This window comes from Nannobrachium achirus, assembly GCF_963921795.1.
Source record: "Nannobrachium achirus genome assembly, chromosome: 2".
NCBI lineage: Eukaryota > Metazoa > Chordata > Actinopteri > Myctophiformes > Myctophidae > Nannobrachium > Nannobrachium achirus.
Genome location: NC_137811.1, coordinates 7,449,647 through 7,460,934, shown reverse-complemented (window position 1 = coordinate 7,460,934; position 11,288 = coordinate 7,449,647).

Genomic DNA, 11,288 nt, shown 5'->3' with positions numbered 1-11,288 from the left:
GCCAGAACCGGAGCCAGAACCACCAGAGGCGGACCCGGTCGCTTCTCCCCAGCTGGCTGCGGGGACGGCCCGCAGCCCACACACAGGCCCCGTCGTGAACGTGCCAAACCAGCAGCTCGTTAGGTAAATGTTTCTTTCTTTCTCCCCCCCCCCCTTCTGTTTCTGAAGTTGTATTTGTATCGCGAACTGCCGGTATAGTAGTGATCCACGATTACATTTAGAATGTATCTATTCAATCATTCACAGATGTCGGAGAGTCCATTCAGCTCTCAGAATATATATATATATATATATATATATATATATATATAGCCTATATATAATCGTCAGATGAATCAATGTATGTTTTATAATCTAAGTTGCTCTGGGTAGGATAAATGTGTCTTCTAAACCCCTAAAACTTTTAGGCTAAAGGTGTAAATTGATTTGTGCTTTTTTCCCCCTCCCATCTGTTATTTATTTAGACTCAGAATCAGACGATACTGTTGGAGATAATGATGATGACCATCATGTGTCACGTGATGCCCCTGAAGGTAAGATTATTGTTTAGTAAAACGGTTATTGTGGTTTGTGTGTGTGTGAGAGAGAGAGAGGAGGGGGGAGGAAGAGAGAGAGAAAATGTTTTCTCTTGGGGTGTGTGTGTGTGTGTGTGTGTGTGTGTGTGTGTGTGTGTGTGTGTGTGTGTGTGTGTGTGTGTGTGTGAGAGAGAGAGAAAGAGGGAGGGAGGAGAGAAATGAAGGAGAGGGAGGGAGGGAGGGATAGAAAGAAAATGTATTGTGTGTGTGTGTGTGTGTGTGTGTGTGTGTGTGTGTGTGTGTGTGTGTGTGTGTGTGTGTGTGTGTGTGTGTGTGTGTGAAAGAGAGAGAGGGCGGGAGGGATAGGGAGAGAGAAAGAGGGAGGGAGGAGAGAAATGAAGGAGAGAGAGAGAGGGAGGGAGGGATAGAAAGAAAGAAAGTGTGTGTGTGTGTGTGTGTGTGTGTGTGTGTGTGTGTGTGTGTGTGTGTGTGTGTGTGTGTGTGTGTGTGTGTGTGTGGGATAGAGGAAATGTATTTTATTGTGTGAGAGAGAGAGAGGGATAGAGAACATGTATTGTGGTGTGTGTGTGTGTGTGTGTGTGTGTGTGTGTGTGTGTGTGTGTGTGTGTGTGTGTGTGTGTGTGTGTGTGTGTGTGTGTGTGTGTGCGCGTGTGCGTGTGAGACACATTGTATTGTAAATGGATTTTATTTTTCTATATTTATAGGTAGTGGTTCGTGCAGAGGAGCCTACTGACTTCCCTTTGGAGAACTGAAAACTTTCCTTGCCCGCTGTTTCTGACCGGCCTCATCTCAACTCACACGTGCACGCACGCAGCCTCTGAACTGTGAACACGCACGCAGCCTCTGAACTGTGAACATGCACACGCACACGAGCACGCATGCAGACTCTGAACTGTGAACGTGCACACATACAGGCGCACGCATGCACGCGCGCACACGCACAATGTGAGAAACAATGTGAACAAGCCAGAGAAACACTGAACTAGCAAGAATACACTTGATTGAAAACGGTAAAGAAACAAAATAAAAAACACTTATTTGTCTTATTCTTTTGTATTTCTTTGAAGGAAAAATACTGTAAATACAATATTGAAGTCATTGAAGTCAAAGCTAAAAAGATCAAGTGAGTTTTCAGCCTGATACAGTATCATTCACTAAAAGCTGTTTTTCTCAAAACAAGGTCTAAAAAGGGGTCATTTTTGGCCGCTTTTTTTTTTTTGTCTGGCCTATAAATACAGAAGCGAACATCGTAGAAACATGGTTCTTGGACCGGGTGAAACTAGAGAATCTCCTCTTTCATTCGGTGTGTTGTTTGTCACGATAAAACTGAATGCTGAGGCTGTCTTCGAAGTTGGTCAAAAACATGGCAAGAGCACAGTACAGACAGAAATAAGCCATGGCAACAGATGTGTTAACATAATCTTTGGAGAAATAAAAACATTTAAAAACATGCTGAGTCACTATACTGCCACTGAGCAGCTCCATTTTAATGAAACCAAGTTTGAAACACACAGAATAACAATAAGCGAAACAACTGAATTAAAAATGGTTGTGGATGGAATGTCCCACCCAGTGTCCCACCAAGACACATCAACCAATGGGTGTGAAGATGGGCGGGACAACCGGCAGGACTTGGCAAAGGGTGAATTGTGTTTATGTCGTTAACAATTACATTTCGGTTTGGCTTTTAGGCTTTGAAGTTGCACATGGTAGACATGACACATAATTACTGACATATTTAATAACTTTATACTTAAAACAGAACATTGATTGTGGAAATAACATAAAATTCCATAACCCTTGAAGTAAATAACCGTACAGGGACAAATGAACAATTTTCTTTCTATATGATTTTGATACGAGGAATTCATTTACGTCATAATGTTTAACATTCAAGCACATCTTGACCCTATTTCAGGACAGAAACAGCGAAAAACGACCAGAAATTTTTCAAACACACACCTCTATATTTCTCTTTGTACAAATAAACTAAGGTGTATTCTTTTTATACCACATGTTTTTTGAACCCTAATGGTGTATAGTCAATATTTCTTCTTGTTGCCGTGGTCAATCAATGTCGCTTGGGGTTCATTTTAACCCTTTCTTTCACCTATCTCCAAAACAAAACATAAGATGGAGATAATAGAAAATACCATAACCCTTGAAGTAAACACATACAGAGACAAATCAACACATTTTCCCCACATCATTTTCACCCAAGGAACTCATTAACATGGTTATTATTAAAATTCAAGCACATTTGACACTACTTCATGGCAGAAACAGCAAAAGAATTGCAGAAAATATTCAAATCACATCTATATTTCTCTTTGTACAACATGTATAAGGTCACATGACATGTTTCTTAGTACCCTAATGGTGTCTAGTGTCAAGATTTAGTATTGTTGCCCAACTCATGTCCCATGGGGTTCATGTTTTTCCCCCAGATATGTTTTTGGGCTTTTATGCCTTTATTGACAGGACAGTACACTGACAGGAAACGGGGAGAGAGATGGGGAGTGACACACAGCAAATCTGAACCAGCGACCCACTGCAGGCTACACAAAGCCTACTGTATGTGGGATGCGCCCAGACCATTTTGAATCGATGTCCGTAAGTTATCAAAGAACAATTTCACTGGTCAGTGTCTTCCATCTCATCAAACTCTACCTCATACTCTTCCTTCTCGTCATCATTATCATCACTGAGGACAGCCAACAGGTCAATGAGAGATTGGGGAAGAATTGGCCCACAAGAGCAGACAGGCTCCAAAGTCCCTCCTTCCGTCTTCTGCCACCCCTGACCTTCGTCATAGGTTTAGGCCCCCACAAGATTGGCTCAGCTGCTCGCTTGTAGTTCAGCCGCTGGATGTGGGGGGCCATATTGGCAGAGGGGGCAGGCGGGCAAAATGCACTCTAGACCTGCTGCAGGGGGTCTCGTCTTCTCCCACCATTTTCTTCAGCATCTTGCTCCTACCATGGTTCACTGATGTATCACATGCTTGATTTTACATCACACATGTGAAGGCTTCCAGCTGCTCCTGCACTTCCGGCTTCAACTTACACTCATCGCCAAGCATTTCTCGCAAAATGTTGCATTGTTGCATTATGTATAATGCAACATTTTGAGAGACCAAATTTAGCAATAATCGTAACAATCATTCTACAGCCAGCTGGGTAATGAGTGCAAGTTGAAGCCGGAAGTGCAGGAGCAGCTGGAAGCTGGTCAGTCGACCAGACTAGGACCAAGATGCTGAAGAAAATGGTGGGAGAAGACAAGACCCTCTGCAGCAGGTCTAGAGTACATTTTGCCCGCCTGCCCCTCTGCCAATATGGCCCCCCACATCCAGTGGGTGAACTATAGAGTGAGTGGCCTGTTACAAGCGAGCAGCTGAGCCAATCTTGTGGGGGCCTAAACCTATGACAAAGGTCAGGGGTGGCAGAAGACGGAAGGAGGGACTTTGGAGCCTGTCTGCTCTTGTGGGCCAATTCTTCCCCAATCTCTCATTGACCTGTTGGCTGTCCTCAGTGATGATAATGATGATGAGAAGGAAGAGGATGAGGTTTGATGAGATGGAAGACACTGACCAGTGAAATTGTTCTTTGATAACTTACGGACAGCAATTCAAAATGGTCTGGGCGTATCCCACATACAGTAGGCTTTGTGTAGCCTGCAGTGGGTCGCTGTTTCGATCCCCGGGCCCGTCCAGATTTGCTGTGTGTCACTCTCTCTCCCCGTTTCCTGTCAGTCTACTGTCCTGTCAATAAAGGCATAAAAGCCCAACAACATATCTGGGGAAAAAACATGAACGGTTCAGTGGTGCGGTTCGCCATTCTCAACAGCACTTGGTCATGATAAAGACTAAACACACTAAAACCCACAGAGAATACAATTCCTTAATGACACTAAAGGGCCAGAGTGAATGAGAATACTAATTCAGAATGATTAACTTTTGCTTGAAACACAACACATTTAACCCTTTGTGGAAATACAAATTCAACCATTTGTGTGCCGTTAGTTGTGTTGGGTTTAGGTGATTTGCTGAGAAAAACTATCCAAGATTATGTTCAACAGTTTTTATTTTTAGAACATTGGGCATTTGTAACAAATGGGCAGAGAAAAATATGGGGCAGAGGTTCTGCTGTCCACCAAGATTAGACTACAAATGGACACCATGCAAGGCATCAACATTGAGGCACTACATTTCACATTCACTCTCAAAATTACAAAACTAGACATTTCACAGTCATTGATTAATCACCCGATTCGAGAGATGGGGGCTACTCGAGGTGAGTGGTTTATTCAGCCAAAAAAACGTTTCCAATCTTATCTCCCTTGACTGGCTGGTGATATGTTAACTGACAAAGTATTTATAAAAGACTTGTGTGGATGACAGACATTTGAGTGAAATCCTGGTCGGCGGTGCTGAGAATCTCTTGTGTGCTTTGTGCTGCGAAGCGCAATATGTGGAGCGCGGCCCCAACAAGAGCAGAATAGGAGCAGAGAGCATGTCGGCACGCACAAACCGTAGACGAACATGGCGACGTAATTACTGCAAGTACTCTCACCCAAAACGTACACAAAAGCATGCAGAACTACAAACGGCTCTTAAGGGAAACAAACAGCCCATCATGATGCATTGATTCCCCCCACCGAGGGATTTTAAAGGTCAACTAAAGACATACACTGGGCCATACACTCAAGGGGACCCACAAAGTGGCCTGTCGGAGACAAGGGCATGAAACTATAAAAAACCCACAAGGCTTAGTTCAGAAATAAATTTTACCCAGGTCAATAAAAATATAAAAGTATCTGCCACCAGAATGGCACAGACAAAGCACATAGCAGTGGGCGTGGATTACCGGTGCCACAGAAAAAGGGCCATTCATTTCCCCCATATCCTTTTCCAACTTCAAGCCATCCAGGATACATAAAACCTTTGATTCTGTGAAAAGATTTGTTTTCTTTTTTTTTTAACAAAGGGGATTTATTGAAATATTCAAAGGTTTTATGGCCATGATTCACCAGGATCCTGGATAGCTTTAGTCAAAGCTTAGAAATTAGACATTTGTGAAAGCCTGGGGGGGGAAAAAAGGCCAATTTGAGTGGCACCAGTAAACAACACCGACTGCTATGCCCTATAGTTTGTCAAGAAAAAAGTCAAATTAAAGGAGTAGTTCACCCCCAAAATGTCTTTTTTTCTATTGATTACTCAGGCCATGGAGAGTAGAGTTCAATAATATTTTTAGTTTTTTGTCACATTCCAAAGACAAAATTTTGATTCGAGTAAATTTACCCCCATTGATTCCGGATGGTGACCCGTTTCGAAACGGGTCACCATCCGGAATCAATGGGGGTAAATTTATTGTTATCACATTTTTGTCTTAGGAATGCGACAAAAACCAAAAAATATTATTGAACTCTACTCTCCATGGCCTGAGTAATCAATAGAAAAAAAGTCATTTTGGGGGTGAACTACTCCTTTAAAATAAATAAGTCATATCAATTACACACCCCATGAAGCATTGAATGATTGGGTTAAGCATAAAGATCCTAATGCACCCTACATGATTTCAAGTATGTCTCCATGAATTCAAAGCTTGATGGGGTGTTTAACTAAAAAAAAGAAAAAAGAAAAACACACACACACACACACACACACACACACACACACACACACACACACACACACACACACACACACACACACCCCTTCGATTTCATCACTTTTCAACCCATCTCCATATAAATGGTCCTCACTAATGTTCATGATAAAATAGCATTTTCTCCTACTGGGTCTGTCTCAGAAACCCATCTAGGCTAATTGTGACATCGATGGGGAATCCAAGCTAATGGAAACATTGCAGGCTTTCTATTTGTGAAAAGTTGCAAAAATAAACAGTTTTTCAAAAAATATGGTTAAAAATTGTCAAACGATGTCACAAGATTATGGTTTTCTGAACTTCCTAAAGCTCTCCTAAGAGACTTGGACAGAAAGTTTTTGCCATTTTATTATGAACTTTGAGGACCTATTATAGGAAGATGGGTTGAAGTGGAAAAGTTGACCTTTACAATTAAATCATAAACAAAAAATGTAGCGTCCACCAAAACCTTGGGTGTTAGTGCAAATTCCATCCTCTCTTTGAACACAGAGTATTGGTCATGCAGGGGCAGCTTCAGACAGTTTATGCACGTGTTTGCAATTGGAAGGGTGGAGACGGACGTAGCTCCTTCCTCCGCCTGATGAAGAACGCTGGATGGATGGGGGCGGTTTGAAGCCAATCGGCGGGATCACTGTTGCACCACTAGCAAAAGCCAGGATCATTTGGAGCTTTGCAGGACCCTCCTCTGTTGGAAAAAAAATTTAAAAAGTTTTATTTTATTTCTGCAATCACCATTTGACATTGAAATGTATGAGCATGATACAGTTCATGAGTCTACTTGCTCGTACCCTCTGCATCCATCAAGAAGTCCCTCCAGAACAAGACCACAGCTTCCTCCTTCGTCATCTTGTTGCTTCCCTCCTCTGAGAGCTTGATGGGGCATTAGACTATGTGATGCGGTGAGAGCTTGTAGATCTCCCATTTCGAGGCTTTGAGTGCAAGTAAATCTTTGTAGTCTTCTTTGCAAACATCGATCCACAGTTACTTTAGGTTCAAGTTTTGCGATGCATTATATAATATGAAGAGATATTAATACTGCTCAAAAGGGGCTGCAACTCTTGTGACCACCTCGGACATCAGGATGTCACGGAGAAGCTTGTCCTTGTCTTCCAGTCTGCGCAACCGATCCGGTCCAAATATGACGTCATCCTCTCGCTGGAGATACAGGAAACAAGGTCCTCATAAGTTGAACTCTCGGAGAGCTGAAATGACAGTTTGTAGGTGAATGCATGACATCGCACATCTGAAGACAACATTTCCATCTATGATTATTCACCTTTGTGTGAACAACAAATATTTATTTTTTCATAATGTTGTTAGGTTAATTTACTCTGTACAGTGACTTTTTGTAAAATGTAAACTTCATCACAAAGACAAAACTGACCTGTTTAACTTGGTCAAAGTCTTCCTTGTCTTGGATCTCCTCTAGAAGAGGCCTGGCAGCATGATTGCCAGACGCCAAGCAGGTAAACAGTGTGTCGGACAGGAATGAAGGTGGCGGGCCTCCATGAAAAAGGTGACCGCAATCGCCACGCCAGCCAGGAAGTAGTGGTCCTCTCCATGTGCTCTAAAATCAGTGTGGTTGAAAAACAGTGTTAGAAGGTTTTAACACACACACACACACACACACACACACACACACACACACACACACACACACAGTAGCCTCTAAATTGACAGATTTGTTCCCGTTTCAAAAGCGATTACAATGTATAGGCATTCCCAAGTTTAATGCCAATACACAAGGAAAACAAAATTACCTGCAGCGTTCAGCGACAAGTTCTTTCGAAGAGCCCCATCGAACATTGGGCTTGTAGCCAAAGCCTCCATCAACAGGCGAAGAAATTCCCTCCTCAGCCCCCCCCAAGTCAACCGCCTCCTCATTCCGCCCGAGATCGTCAGAAAACTTCACACTCATGGTGGTGGTGGGGTCGTAGGAGGCCCTCTTGAAGCCGCGGAAAGGCCCCGTCCAAAACCGCTGAGCGGTTGATATTAAACTTGCTACGTGACTGCATCGTTATTTTGGATGACAACTCCATCAGGATGTCCTTGATGGGGACTGCCTTCGCCGATTGGGCACTGAAAAACAAATTAGCATGATTAGAAAATCTATAGCAAGGTTTTCATTTCAAATCTGCTGGGGGAGGACTAGATTTGTATAAACAAAAGACCACTTTACCCCCCACCATTAACTCTAAACTGTTGACAGGGTACACCGCAATTTAGTCACATCCTATGAGCATTAGTGAGGGCCATTTATTAAGGGGTGAAGTGCTCTTTTATGCATACAGTGTGTTGAATTACAATAAACTGGCAGTGATTATTATGTTTAGGAGGCTTGCGTGAAGAGCAAGTGTCAGTTCTTCGTCTTCCGACGAAAGATCTGATAATTCCCTCATCAACAGAACGTAGTTATCATATTCTGTGGCGACCTGGTGGGTGATGGAGGCACCAACACTGGCAGACACATTGGATGACGCTTCTGGGCGGATCGAAGCAGAAGCCAGAGCACTTGAGAAAGTTGCTTCACTACAAGGTATATGGAAAAAAGAAAGTGTTAGGCAATATTGCTAACATGCAATTCCAGCCGGCCGTCTCATTGCACCAGCCAGGGGAGCCAACCTGGAAGCCGGGGCTTCAGTGGAATGGGTTAGAGACAATGAGTCTCCTGGCTGGACATGCTCATGACATACCATTTCTGAGTTATCGCTTTGGGAAAATACATTTCTGCTCTGTTGCTTTTTTTTAAGTGTACACTGTATACCGTTATTGAGCCATCTAAATAGAACAGTATGTTTCTGAACATGCAATATTGCGACAACCAAACCTTGAAATATTGCAGAGACATTTTTTTAACCCTAACCCTTTTTTTGGGGGGGGGGGGGGGCTATTAAATGACTCAATAACATGATTTAGTGCACATTGAAGAAATACCTTTGATAGGTCCCATTATATATTCCTAAACCGATTAACTGACCCATATTCTAATTCCACCTTATTTAAATACCTTGTAGCAGTGGAGGAAGCTGAAGAGCTGATCACCCTCATTCCCATAGAGAAGTAATGTCTGGGTTGTGGGCAGAGATCCCTGGACAGGGCCCCCATTGCAGAAGAGCAGCCACGTGTGGATTGGGAAGAGAGATCACTGGACCTTTATTTTTTAGATCTGGATTAAAAATGTTTGCCATTAACCTCTTATCAGTTCTCGGCCCGCCGACCGTACTTTGACAAACATTCACGTCCACGCAAGCGTGTGTTTCACCTAAACGGGCATGTCGCATACCTATAGAAAGCCACGAGTCTTGTGATTACAGAGCTGCAAATCCCGTGGTCGCGCTACTATCAACGTTGAAGTCCAACATACATAAACAAACAAATGTTGATAAAGTTATTGCTCACGTTCAAAACTGGTTTCTAGTCCAACAACATGATCTATTTCCACAATAATGTTGTTCTTATTTCGTGGAAAGTACACATAATCCAAGCCATTGATTGAAAATAGTCCAAACCATGTTTTCCTTCATGCCATCACTGTTCTCCCATTGCCAGATATACAAACGTGATGACGACGACAGACAATTCTTCACAGTGTTTTGCATGTATATCCAGTCCACATTTTCAGTATAACCCTTTGTTTGGTCACAAAATGGCCCCCAAACTATGATTGACACTTTGACACTTCATTTCACCCAATTGGAGCTTCTAGTCCTGTCTCAGTCGTCTCCCAGTCCCCCAATAGCAACCAATAGTATGTTCTCAGAGGAGGTCCATGACTCCGTTTCCTGGCCCATATATTCAGCCAATGGCAGCAGTTTGTTCTGATGACTGGCACTTCTTATAGGCAATGAAATTCTCCACAAAATGTGTCTATTGATGAACCTTTGTTGTAGTTTTTAGCCCAAGGAATGTTTTTGTGCAAAACAAATGCTTGCAATGGATTCAGAATCATGAAAACCAAGAAAAGAAGTTTGACATCTCACATGCTACATCATTTTGTTTGTCTCGTATAGTAAAGTCATTGAGACCCCAACTTTGATTGCCTCCCACAAAGTTTCCCAAGGGAGTTGGGTTGGAAATATTTCACTTTCAATTTTTTTTTGTCATTTTATCGTCCACATTTCAAAACATTTCCTTGGTGTTCCCAAAAGCCTGATTAGACGATAAAATGACAAAACGTTTTTTTTTTTTTCTTTTTTTCTTTTTTTTTAAGTGAAACATCCCTTTAAGACCTTTACTGTGCGGGGTGGCCTTGTCATTTATTTTAATTTTAACAAAATGGGTCCATATTCAGATTACTATTTAGTCTGAAGTGTTTTGTCCATATTTGGACTTTTTTTTTGCTCCAATCAGTATAAAGTGGGGCCTTCCTCGATTGGAGGAAGGTCCCTGCCTGCCACTTACATGAAAACTGAAACTTAAAGGGGAAGACCACCCATTTTCAATATTGAACTATGTCATTAATATAGGCCTACCTTAGAGGAGTTGTGTGGAAATAGAAAAAAAGTTCCTCCTCTTCTGTGTTGCCTAGAACTGGAGGATTGATTTTGGGGTTTGTATTGGTGAGCTTGTAGATCGGCTATTTCCACAATTTTTTCTTAAAAAAAATTATATATGAAAAACTTTCAACATGGAAACGATTATGAAACATAATCACGATTATGTCAAATAATCGCGATTAGACGATTATGTAATAATTGTAACAGTCCTATGTTTACAGGTCATTGATCCGTATGAATCCAGTGATCAGAGTCGTTGGCCTGATCAGAACACCAGACTAAAGCTGATCCAACAATGTAGAGACAACAGGACTGGACCCTATCTACTGGTAAAGAAGTACTCTCATTTTTTCTTCTTTTTTTTTTGCTCAAGTTAAAGGGCCTACACCATGCTTTTAAAACTATATTTTTTGTATAAATATATGCTCAAAATTGAGTCTTAGACAGGTTTTAACCCTCAACAAACACTCTGACCATTCTTTTTGTTTGTTCTAGCTCTACTATAATGAGGCTCTCCAGCTGCAATACCAAAACGGCCTCTGTTTGCTCAGGGGCGCATCTAGTGGGGTTTTTCCAGAAAAAAAATAAGTGTT